Source organism: Tamandua tetradactyla, chromosome 16 (genome assembly GCF_023851605.1).
Source record: "Tamandua tetradactyla isolate mTamTet1 chromosome 16, mTamTet1.pri, whole genome shotgun sequence".
In the NCBI taxonomy this organism is placed as follows: Eukaryota; Metazoa; Chordata; class Mammalia; order Pilosa; family Myrmecophagidae; genus Tamandua; species Tamandua tetradactyla.
Genome location: NC_135342.1, coordinates 59753307 through 59765723, shown reverse-complemented (window position 1 = coordinate 59765723; position 12417 = coordinate 59753307). Strand labels below are relative to the sequence as shown.

General features: G+C 49.9%; 1 long non-coding RNA gene across 2 annotated transcripts in view; it reads left to right on the top strand.

Annotated features, from left to right (window-relative positions):
- Nucleotides 1-12417, top strand: part of LOC143659543 (uncharacterized) — a 170132-nt gene that overhangs the window by 70448 nt on the left and 87267 nt on the right. For both annotated transcript variants that reach the window (XR_013163603.1, XR_013163602.1), the window contains exon 3: nucleotides 4141-4279. This is a non-coding gene — a long non-coding RNA (uncharacterized LOC143659543). The remainder of the gene's footprint in view (nucleotides 1-4140; nucleotides 4280-12417) is intronic.

The following is a 12417-nucleotide window of genomic DNA, read 5'->3' as shown; positions in this document are numbered from 1 at the left end:
TTTAAGCACCAGCCAATTAAATCAAACATCATTCATTGCAGCAGGCATGCCTTTTAGCTGACTGCAGATGTAATGAGCAACAGATGAGGTTCACGTACCATTGGCTCATGTCCACAGCAACAGAACTAGGTGCCTTCACCTGGCCAAGTTGACAGCTGAATCTAACTACCACACTGTCCTCCTCCTTTTCCTATTCAGAACTACTGTGCCCTCTATGGTGCAGCAATATCCTGCTTCTTGGAGTCCCATCTCCACCTGGGTCCTCTCCATCCAGAAGGCCCTTAAGGCCTGCATTTCAGGCCCAGCGCAGTGTCCAACAGCTTCTTTACCTAGTATAGGGCTTGTCTTCAAGGCCTGGAGGTGAAGTGAGTCTTGGAGCTTGTAGGAAATGATGCCAAGTGGGAGAACACCTTATTACACAAAGACCTGGCTGCTGGGGTGCAGCATTAGCTGTCTCAAGTAAGCATAATGCTTAAAACAACTTGTGGGTGGCAAAAAGATTTTTTGCCTAATTTTTCCAGATTTTTCTCTAAATTCCTTTTACCTCTTCAGAAACTGGCACTGCCTTGGATACAGAAGCCTGAGGAACATAGGTTAAAGGATGGGGAAGGCAGGCCAAGCAAGCCTGTTTAAGTTATGTGTTCATTGAGTCCAGAATTCAGGAGTTTTGTGGTTCATTTCAGGCACCAAGGAGTCTAGCCATGGCCCATTTGGCATGTCAAAGGATGAGATAAGTTTTGGCAGGATCCAGGGCAAATTTACCTCTCTTGATAAGGTCTCCTCTAACAACCTCTCTCCCTGCTCTCCACCTTCCCTTCTGGAAGTGGGTAGTCATGGACTTAGGTCAGGAGGAGATGGACTTAATGGAAGGGACTTGGAAAATTGCACTGTTGGTTCTTCTAATGTTTCTTAGAAACTTCTGTCCTGGGGTCAGGTTTGTGGTCTGGGTCTAATTACTAGTCAGTGCAATCTCTAAACAGCCTCTATCTGAATTCACATTTTAGTCCCAAGATTCTAGGTTTAGGGCTGAATAGGGGGTGGGCCCTGTCTACCATTTGACACTTACCGCTGTCCATATCATTTGGTTGCTCGGGGTGTGATAGTGCTTGCATCAAACTTCCTTCCCATCATGGCCTTCTGCCTCTGCCTGTGTGTGCTCACATCCTCTAATGTGGGCACATGTCATTCTGGGGTATGCTGTGCTTTCTCCCTGTCACGACTACACACAAGCCGTTCCTTCTGCCAGGAATGCCCGTCGCCTCACTGTCTGCTTCCTGATCTCGCAGATCCATATGCTCCAGCTCAGATGTTGCCTTTGTTGAGCATTGACTTCCTCCTTGGCTACCCCCACCAGCCCCCACTGAGTGGTCCTATTTCTACTGCTGGAACGTGGGCTCTGAGAAGGCAGGAATAAGGTCCCATGGTTGGTACCCCAACATCCAACCTTGGGCATAAGTGATGAATGGATGAGAGGAGGGATGGACCAATGCTATCTTGGCTGCATGCCAGGCCGTGTGCCTGTCCTATCTGTCCATGTGTGGGTTCACTGGAGAACAACCAGGTCTCTTTCTACCCTCCTCCGGGTGGTCTCCCAGGCCATTCTTGGATTTGGGGAACAGAAGCTGTGTTTATGGCTTCCATCTTGGTTTCCATTTTCCTTAGAAATAACAGGGCTGTTATGGATGCCCTCGTTCCTCTATTTGCCTGTCTGGGGCAAAGCTCATGTTGTGCATTCTGCCCTTCAGGAGCAAAATGGGCATGAGGTAGGGCTTGGGATGGGGCTGCATCCTTGGCGTCTCAGGCTGTGTGGCATCAAGGCCCACCCCAAGAATGGATGTGCCCCAGTTGGTAGGTCTTCTTGGCAATACCCCACAGGCTGCTGACCCAGGGAGTCTCTGATTCTTCTTCTCCCTCAGTTCCCAAAGCTTCTTTACACAACATCTTCCCTGATTCCTGGTGGATACAAAAAGCTGACGGGGCAGGTGTTTGCATCACTGTCCTAATGATGAGAAAACCTGGAGCACAAGCAGAGTGCTGTGGGTGTTATGGGAATTGGGAGGCCCTGCTCATGGCATCATACCCTTTCCCTCCACACTGAATCTGTTGACATCACTTATGTTTTCTGTCTTTGAATCTGCAATCTGTTTTATATTTTCTTTTTTAAATTAGTGGAAGAAGCAAAGAAATAAGCATAAGGGCCTCAGGCAAGACCCTGGGGACTGGAAACATCCTTGGTTTAGCATTCTGGACTCCTCTGGGTTCTGGGCACTAGAGCTTCCTCTGATCATGTAGACTGTGGTCAGAGTCAATGAGATTGACTGATCAGGTCAAGGAAAGAGAGGAGCAATGCTGCTGCTGGTGGTCTCTGTGTAACACCCCCACCTATCCTAGAGCCTTCAACAGCCATCTATTTAGGTCATCATTCTTCAGGTCAGCAAGTTGGATGGGACTCCAATGGGCAGATCTTATGGTCTCAGCTGGGCTCACTCATGAGTCCAGTGGTGGCTGCCTATTATGTAGGGTAATAGGGGTGACTGGGATACATGTCTTTTATCCTCCAGCAGGCCAGCCAACTGTCTCATGACCAGGAAAGTTTCTCAGAGAGAGTGAGATTTTGGAAGTACAAGGTTTCTTGAGGGCTTGGTTGCAACTGGCAATCAGTTCCCCTGTTTTCTCTTGGTCAAAGCAAGTCCAGATTTAAGGAATGGGGAAATAGACCCCACTTCAAGATGTAAGGGTCTACAAAATCACAATGCAAAGGACATGGTTATAGGAGGGATTGAGAACTGGGTCATTTTTGCTAAGGGTCTAACCTAAGCCAGCCATCTTTTTGATTGGGTGAGGGAGCTTATGCAGACCCTGGTTCTCTGCTGCCGTTTGCTGACCTCTCTGCCTAGGAGGTGTCTTGCAGCACGGGTTGAAGGCAGTATCCAGCTTTTTGCACCTTATATGGTCAGGGAACTAGCTGGACCTCAAATATGCCACTCCAGAAACGTTTTGCTCATCAAACATTTATTCCAGCACCCAGCCCAAGGTCAGGCATAGAACCCCACACAGGGAGGCAAGGGGTCCTAAGCAGTGAAGGGTTTGGACTTTGGGGTTGGACAGGTCTTCAATCCCTGCTGTGCTACTTACAAGTTATATGTGCTCCGAGGCAAGTTACTATCCCTCTCTGAGTCTGCTCAATCATCAAAAAAATGGGGGTTATCATATCTGTCTTTTGGAGAAGCTGTGAGGCTGAGCCAGATACTGTGTGGATATGTGAAGTGCTTAGCACAGCACCCGGCAGGCAATAAAAGATCACTAAATGGCGGCTATTATTATTAATAATAAATGTAGGCTGCATGAATGCACAGATGAATGAATGTCTGGGCAACTTTCGACCAAATACACATGACTAATGCTTACCCCCTCCCCACCCTGTCCAAATAAAATACAAAAAGTGTCTAAGCAAACCCATTAGTTGTCTCTAAGTTTCTTATGAGAAATCCCAGGGCCACAGCCGGGGCTCTTCCCTGACCCGGGCTCAGCGAGATGGATTAACAACACCACCCTCTGCTTCAGGGCTCAGAAGGAAGGGGCGCCCCTCACTGCATCCCCAAACCCCTCCTCTGCTCGCTAGCGCGCCCCACCGATAACGAGGCTCACTCGTCTTGCTGGCAGTGCACCTGCAGTCGAGGCCGGCCGAGAAGCATTTTCCCCTCGGTTGTCGGGATGATTTTGTCTCCACACCTGCAAACAGCCTTCTTTTCTCCCTCTTCCCCAAATCAAAGTGCGCCTTTGCCTCCCAAGGGGAGCAGGCAGGGAGGACAAGGGGAAAGCTGAGCAATTAGGCACTCAGCCGGCCCCTCTTGCAGGCTGGAGCTGTTTTTAGCTCAGTCTCCCAGGCAGGCGGGCCAGGCCTTGCGGTCTGGTCGAGCCTGATAAATGAGCAACAGCGGAAGGCCGTCGGGGCGCTTTAGTGCCGGGAGAGGGGGCCGACATCCCCCCGAGCGACCGACGCGGAGTTTGTTCTTTTATTCTGTTTGTAAATGGTGGAGTTTTCTCCTTTAAATGTGCGTTGCTTCCATCCACAGCTCTTTGCCAAATGACCCAGTGTAATTAAAAACAACAATAAACTCCCCCTCTCTATATTTTTAGTGGAGAATAAAAACATGCTTTCTGAGCTGAAACTGCACACCCGGCTGAGAATGAAGAGAACGTGCAGGATGCAGGGTTTTGGAGCAGTGGAGGAATCCTGAAGCATCTAACAAGAGAGAGCATTTTCTCAGCTAGTGGTGTAAGTTGGGGCTGTTCCCAGGAGCCTGCCATGGGCGGGGGTCGGGGTAGACGGTGTGAAGAGGGTAAGTTTTGCTTTTTTTAAGCAAGAGGGTCAGTTTAGGGAGGCAAATGGGCTCCAGGCTGATACAATCTGTTGGAAACAATAACTCTGGATTTGGATCTAACAAAGGCTATGAAGGAGAAGCTCAGAGGCTTGTTTTCCAGTCTTATGGGAGTCTGGGTGGCTTTAAATGAAGGGCAGATGTAGCCTGAGGCCAAAACCCACCTCCTCCCAGCCCGCCTGCAACCTTATTAAAGGAAAAAATTTCAGGCAGGTCTTTTATGGTAAGAAAGAAAAGGCATGCCAAGTTGGCTTCCTCCAACTGAGAGATGTTCTCGGGACACATGTGAAGAAGACGGAATCATGTTTCCCTGCAAGGGGCGACAAGGAGGGAGGTGGGGGTGGGGTGGGGGAGCGAAGGTTGGGTCTCTGGGGAGGTACAGGGCCTTGATCTGACTGTGGGGCTCGTGGGGAGGGGGTGCCTCCCAGCTTGGGCTGTCTTTCATCAGCCCCCACCAGGCCAGTCCTCCTCTCCCCGAACCCCCACAGCTCTGGCTGCTGCACAGAGCTGGAGAAGATCCCCCAATAATTAACAAAGTCTCCCCGCGAGCCTGTAGGTGCAGGCTCCAGCTCACCACTGCGTGGGTCTGACCAGGCGCCCCGCAGCGATTCAGGGATTTGACCTTTGGTTGAGCTCTGTCCCCGGTCCCCGCCTTATCTGCAGTTGACCAAATTTTCAGCTCTCCCCATACCTCTTCCAGTCTCACTTGCTCCAGAACACCTTCTCAGAGGGAGCCCTGTGGCATTAATGGTTGGAAGTGCTCTTAACACCCAAATTGCCTTCCCTTCCCAGCAGGATCCTAAGGCCCTCAGGGGCAGAGGTTGGGTCTGCGGCTTCCGTCCTGCTCCCGCACACCTCCTGAGGGACAGGGCACATCACAAGCCCTCCTCACCTCGTAGCAACAATCCCACCTCCTCCACGCACCGCGGCACGTTGGTACCGAGATTTCATCCAAGTCCTCGTTCCACCCTCGCTGCGGCTCTAGGAGAGACTCAGGGCTGGGCCTGAGTCCGAGACGCCCATGTGTCCTGGCGCCACTGCTGGTCAGCTGAGGAGCTAGGACTGGAACCCAGCTCTGCTGCCCCTAAAGCCCAGGCAGTCTGGCTCACCGGGGTTGAATTGTCCCTCTGGGGACATTTGGCAGTGTCTGGAGACAGTTTTGGTTGTCACAACTGGGGGTTGCGGCGGGGAGGGTGCCTGCTACTAGCATCCAGTGAAACATTGCTAGGCATCCCCAACAAAGAATGATCTGGCCTTAAACTTAATAGGGCTGAGGCTGAGAAGCCCTTGGTCCCGCTTTCCCTTGAGATGAGACCTCTCACATCTGCTGGCCTATGGTCTTCAGCCAGGTTGGGGTTTTGCTGCTCCCTTCCTCGGGGGGCGAAGTCCTTTTCAGAGCCCCAGCCCCAGTGAGTATTGACTGAGCACTGGCAATCCAGTCAGGCTCGGAGTGACCGTGGTGGGGAAGCAGGAGTGCTGCTCAGAGCCCTGGGCTCGGGCCCCTGAGCTGGCTTCACTTTTCCTGGGCAGTGGGCTGCGGGAGCCGCCGGCCAGGGGGCGTCTGTGTGTTGCGATGACCCGCCATGGTTTACCCTCTGCCTGAGCCTGCTATTCTCCTTCCAGGGAGGTTTTCCTCACTGCCTTCTCTAGATTGAGGCTGTTTATCCTCATTCACAGATGATGTACCCATTAGCAGGAAATGAAAAAAGAGGAGACTTTTCAAGGTCAGGGTGTGCCCTTCCTCGGGAGGGTTGAAGAGAAGGAAAGGGAGAACCACAGCTGCTGTTCCCACCTGGGACCCGAAGAGGTAGAGCGTCCCCCCCAGTCTGGCTTAGAATCTGTCATTCTCACCCCAGGATGTTGCTGCCTCCTGCTTCCTACCATGAAAAGACTGCGCCTGGCATTTACGAATCCTTAACATTCAAGTGAAAGTCAGATGTAGTTTTTCCTCCATTTGCAAAAATATAAAGGTTGATTTTGCCCAGTGTTTTCAAGGCTGTTGCGAAATGGACATTTTTGTACACTGTTAGTGGGAGAGCGAATTGGCCCAATCTTCTTTTTGGATAGTATTTTGGCATTGTCTAGAAAAAAGATCAAAATTTACATTTGAGGAATGGGTGTTATATAAACACAAGCACGAGGGCATAAAGACGTGGATATGAGGTTTTAATTGTGTGTGTATGCATAAGAGCAAAAAATTGAAAATAAACAATATCTTTCAATAGGTGGTTGAATTGAGAGCAATATATAAAGTGTGATAAGATTTCCCATTTTAAAAAATGCTGTAGATCTCTAGGTGATGATGTGGGAAACAGTTCGTGATCTTTTGTTAGTGGAAGCTAAAGCAAGTTGCCGAGCTTGGCCGATGTCCCAGCACAGCGGGTCCATGCCATTTGCTCACGGCTGGATCCCCAGCTCCTGGTACAGAACCGAGCCCAGGAAGTGCCCTGTAAATGTAGCTCTTATTATTCTTGTTACAGGCTGTCAATAAGCGTTTGATGAATGAATCCTCTACAGTATTGTAAAATCCTCTGTAGGCGCCTAAGGAACTCGTGTAAGGAACCATATGAAAAGGCTAACAGGGTTTATCTCTGTTTCGAGTAGAAGTGGTGGGGAGGGCATGCTCATTTATATTTTGTGCTTCCCTGTATTTCTTGAATTTGGTATGAGCTTGTATTATTTTTGCAATTAGGAAAAAAAATAAGAAAACAAACAAAAACCCAGAAGTGGGAAAAAGCTTCCTTCTTAATCTTTCCCTTTCAAGTCTGCCTGGGGTATCTGCTGTCGAACCCCCAACACACGCATGAGCCTCGGCAGTCCTGGGAGCCATCCTGCCTCTACTGTCGCCTCTCTGGTTAGCACAGCTCCTCTCTCCCGGGGTTCTAGGGAGGAGCATCTACAGCCATGGGCCTGGTGCTTTCAGCACTGCTCCTCAAACGAGTGAATGCTTGTGGACCCTGCCTTCCTGTGGAGGTTCATTCACTTACTCTACCACTCACTTTTTTGCCCCAAGGGCCTTTGCTTGAGTTCACTGGAGAATCGTTAGTGCTTGAAATACCACTGGGGACGAAACCTTCAGGAAGCTTCAGTCCAGCTCTTTCATTTTGTGGAAACCAGGGCTCGGAGAGGTTAAGTGACTTGCCCAAAGTCACACAGCTATGAAGTGATAGAGGTGGTATCTGCACTGGGCCCCAAAGCTGTGTACTTTCAATGCACTGCACGGCTTGGCAGGGATTTAATATTTTGCCTTCCCAAGAGGATTCCTAGAAGCAGAGATGTTTTACCCCAAAGGGAAGGAGTCTCCAAAGGAGGCTTTTCACAGTCCATCAGAGGCCACCATCTCCCTGAGAAGGGAAGGGGCAGAGCTTGAGAAGGTCATCCACTCTTGTGTGGATTCCAGTTCTCTCTTCCTGGCCCTTCCTCTGTAGTCACTCTCCCAGCTGGCCTGGCTGCCCATGCAGAGCTCTTTCTTGTGGACCACAAGCATCAGAGCCTGTCAGATCTTGGGTTCAAAACTCTTCTCTGACCAATTATGTGCCTCGGTTTAAAGCTGCAAAGTGGGGACAGCAAGATCTACCTGGCAGTTGTGTTTTGAGAATGAAATGAGATGGCAGTTACACATCTGTGTGGCAAAGGGTCTGAGCTTCAGGGCAAGCTGGCTGGCAGCAGACACATTGGAACCTGCTGGAAAGAAGGGCATTTCAGTGTGTGGGGGCCACCTGCTGCAGAGGACTGGGTCCCAAAGACTAGAAAGCAACATCTCCCAAGAATGTCATCGTACCCTCATGGTGACTTTTGATCGCTCTGGAGGTCTTTAAAGTTTATATGGGAGCAGGATAGTAGAGCAGTTACAAGCCTAGTTTTAGGAGTCATTACGTTCTGGACTTAGGTCCCGGATCTATGACATAACAACTCTTTGACCTTGGACAAGTCCCTTAAATTCACTGCGCCTCCATCTCTTCACTTGTAAAATTGGGCTAATATTAACATCTACCTTGTCATGAATAGTAAATGAAATCATGGTATAAAGGACTTAGTCCAATGCCTCATATGCAGTAAATAATACATGTTTGCTTCTTTTATGATTTTGTCATTGACATTGTTTTTTATTATTACATGGTAGGTCATTTGTGTTACTCGCCAATTATTTTCTGTTTGCCTCTGGACAAATGATAAGATTACACTTCTCTGTACAGTGAACTTATTATGCTTATCCTTTGATTTGCTTTGGGCCAATGAAATGTAAGGGGAAGCATGTGTGTCACTCTTGGGCTGAAGCTTTAAAAGAGCCAGAGTGTGATGTGCTACCTTCCCTTCTCCTCCTGCAGTGACTATGTTGAGGAGAAGCCCCTGGTCTGAACACACAGTGCAAGTGACAGATATACCTCTGTGGGGACCAGCTGTTTTAGCAGCATCTCCTGACCTATCCTGACTGATACACATGGGCCTGGCCTACTAGGGGTGAGACCAAGTGCGATGAAAGGCCTTCTGCTTTGTCTTGTGAGGAGGGGCAAGCGAGAGGCAGGGGAGTTCCCGCAATCCTGTAGGCAGGAAGTTTTTGTCAAATGGAGTGCTTTCAGCTAGCAGGCTCAGTACACCCTACCCCGGCATGGAAGAGCCGGGATGTGTGTGGGAGGCCCCAAAGATCGCGGAGCAGATTGCAGCTGTACGTTTCTTCTTCGGAACCAATCAGTCTCCTGCCTGAGCTTTCCTTGGGTATTTCTCTGCAAAGAGTGGGCTGTTCATGATTCTTACAGTGTGAACTTCCAAGTGACTTCCAGCGAACACCCGCCCATGAGGATTTAAAAATTGCACTCCCTGGAGGCAGCCGTTGTGGAAACTCCCCTGCACTCGCTCCCTGCCAAATCCACAAGCAGGCTTCCTGTGTGGGGCACTGGGGAGGAACGACAGAGAAGGGCTCTGAGCCGAAGCAACACCCCCTCCGCACTCCCGGGATATTTGTATTTGGGATCATAGGACAAGGAAGGCTGGAAACCCCGTTGCTCTTAGGTGAGCTAACGTATATTAAGGTGTAAATGATGAGTAGAAAGCTATTCCACCCTGGTCTGAAATTGAAATATGTGCTTCAGTGGAGTCAACAAGATACAAATGCCTATATGCCAAGAGATGGTACCGAAAAGGGCAAACAAACAAACAAACAAACAAAAAGGACATTAAAGAGGAGGGCGGGAATAGATTAAACTTTATCTGGATGCTGATGCTGGCCTTCGAGATCAAACAACTGGATTCACACCCTGCCCCTACCTCTCGGCAGCTGTGTAATCTTCAGGGAAAAGACGGGACGTTCTGAGGCCAAGAGAGGGCAGATGACTCTGTTCCTGAGATGTGGACGCGGGTGGAGGCCCCCAGAAGTCTCCCCACACGCGCTCCCACTGAGGTTAGCCCTGATCTGATCTGACCTGTACCCCCCCTACAATATAAAGCACCCAAACCAAAAGTCATATTTTCTTTGTTTCACTGTAGGAGTAAAATTACTTTTAGCATTTGAACTGAACGAGTTCCTACTGCATGTCAGGCCCCAGGCTGGGTGCTGCAAACGGCGAGAGGAGGAAGGGATGCTGCCTGCTGGCGGAGGCTCTTGGGAAACCAGGGGAGAGCTCGGGAGCGGAAGGTAGAGTCTCTGCTCCAGGAAAGGCGTTTCCCCTCTCCAGGACTTGGTTTCCGAATGGAACACAGGGCAACAGGTTTACCCCCTTCTGGGGGGTGGAGAGCAAATGAAAAGGTGTGTTTGAAAGTCAAATTATTTGCCTACAATAAAGTCCGGTGTGCGTGTGAGGTGTTTTAATTATTATTGAGTCTGAAGGGGGTCCACCCGGGGTTCACCCCCAGTGGGCCCTGCGTCCCTGCCGGTGCTTGCTGTGGTTTTCTCCAGAAAGCCTTGATCGCTGACATTTGGCTGGACTTGGTTTGTCTCAGTGGGCTTGGGTGGCTCTCTGCTCACATTTCCTAGGAAAAGAGGGGGCCGTGGCTTCCGTCCATCAGTGGGTTCTTGACCAGCAGCCAGCCCTCCTCCTTCCGGGTCTGCGGAAGGAGTGAAACTGTATCCTGCTTGAAGAAGGAGTGAAACTGTATCTGACTTGAAGAAACGCTAACCATCTGGCTGCATGGCCGCCTGCCAGAGAATTGTCTTCAGGGTGCAAACAGCCACGATTCAGAGGGAGGCTGGGGAGGAATCTTTGCATCTCCACCCGGGGCGTAAGTGCAAACGGGTGATCCCAGCAAACGGTGGTGTGATCCTCTAGAATCTGGAAGGTCTCCTTATTTTTAAAAGATCACGGATTTTTGTGATTTCTGAGCCCAGATGCCCTTAATCGACATTCTTGATTATGTTTCTGCTTTGAGTTTTTGTGTTTAAATAAAATTATTACGGTTATTCCAAAGTTGACCTGATGTTCTAAGATGGCCAGTTCCCTGGCAGATCAGGGAAGACTTTCCTCCTTCGGGCCCCGGGCTTTCAGGTTGGCCGGGGCCAGGGCGTGGCTGTGCCCACAGGGTGGGTTTTTCTCTGGGAAGATGGAAGATGGATAACTCGGCTTAAGCTGCAAATCACAGGAGCTGGTTTCCCTTGTGCCGGACCCACTCTCTGGGCTCAGGCACGGTGCTAAGGTAATGGGGGGAGCACCGGTTTTGCTATTCGATTAGATGGCCACTGAAGAGATGGGGAAATAGGGAGATAAACACAGTCATGCTAGAGGAGAGGACAGCCTGCTGGGGTGTGGCTGGTGAAGAAGGGGCGCTGGAGAGGATGTATAAAGTGATTCCGAGTCCCTAGGCATTGAGGAGGCACATGGACGTTGCAGCAGAGGGGCATGCAGACGAGGACCGAGACCTGGACCGGTGCTGCTCTGTCTAGGAGGTGCCAGCGGGAAAGAGTGTGCATGAAGCCGGGAAAAGGTTTGGAGGCCAGACTGGAAAAGGCCTGGAATACCAAGAAGGGGGCTGATGTTGTCAAGCTTTGCATCTTCTGTTTGAATGCCCCTGGTGATGGGAAACTCACTACCTTCAGGGTTGGGCCATTCCAAAGTACTGACCAGTTAAAAGTCCTTCCTGAGAGCAAGCCAGTGTCTTTCATCTAGTCTTGCAGGGGTCTGAAGGACAAACCCATGCCATCCTTGAACTTCCCAGCTCTGTTTTTGTCTCTGATGGAGCCACGAACATTTGTCTTTGGATCAGCATGATAATCTCCCTTCACGGTGACCTTTCAAGAGTGAAGCATGTGCCAAGAACCTCTGGAACTTTCTGCTAACGATCCAAGTGGGGATTATTGTCTGAATTCATCTTGGCGGGTTTCCTAGTGACTAATAGCTTGGGGTTTAGGATTCAAGAGTGCTGACTTTGAATCCCATCACAGCCACTTTATAACTTCCTGAGCATGTGGCTTTCTTCTCAGAGTTCAGTTTCCTCATCTGCTGGCCACACGGGTTTACTGTAGATGCAAGTAACACACTCAAGTCTCTGTCCTCTGTTTAAGAGGCTCCTCTTCCTAGGCAGCTGAGATGGCATTTTGGAAGATTCTTGCATAGTACTGTCACTGAGGAGATTCCGGAGCTTCTCGCCCCTTTGCAATCATCTTAGACCCTTAAGAGCTTATTTACCCTGTTTTCTGGCTAACACAGGCCACATGGGAAAGAGGTGCTCCTGTTTCTGTAAGCACATAGGTTTAAGGGCTGCACTTTTGGTTCAGTTTTTGTTGTCTTGGGATTTTAAGCTATGTATTTTGTGCATTTGTGATACATATGGAATATGCATCTTATAAGCTGCTTTGGTCTGTTTTTAGACATTTCAAATATTTGGACAGAGTTTCCTGCCTTGCTTCTCTAGCCTGTGCTTGAGAAGCCCCCAGATTTGTTCTCTAGGAGCCTTTGGTTCTGTGATCCTCTAAGCCTGGAATGTCCACCGGGGCCCATCTGGCTGGCTGCAGGCCTGGCCAGGAATCTGGAGCCACCAAGCATCGGGGGCTGAAGGCTTCTTGGGAATCACCCACTTCATGTTCCTCCCGTCACAGGCATGGAGC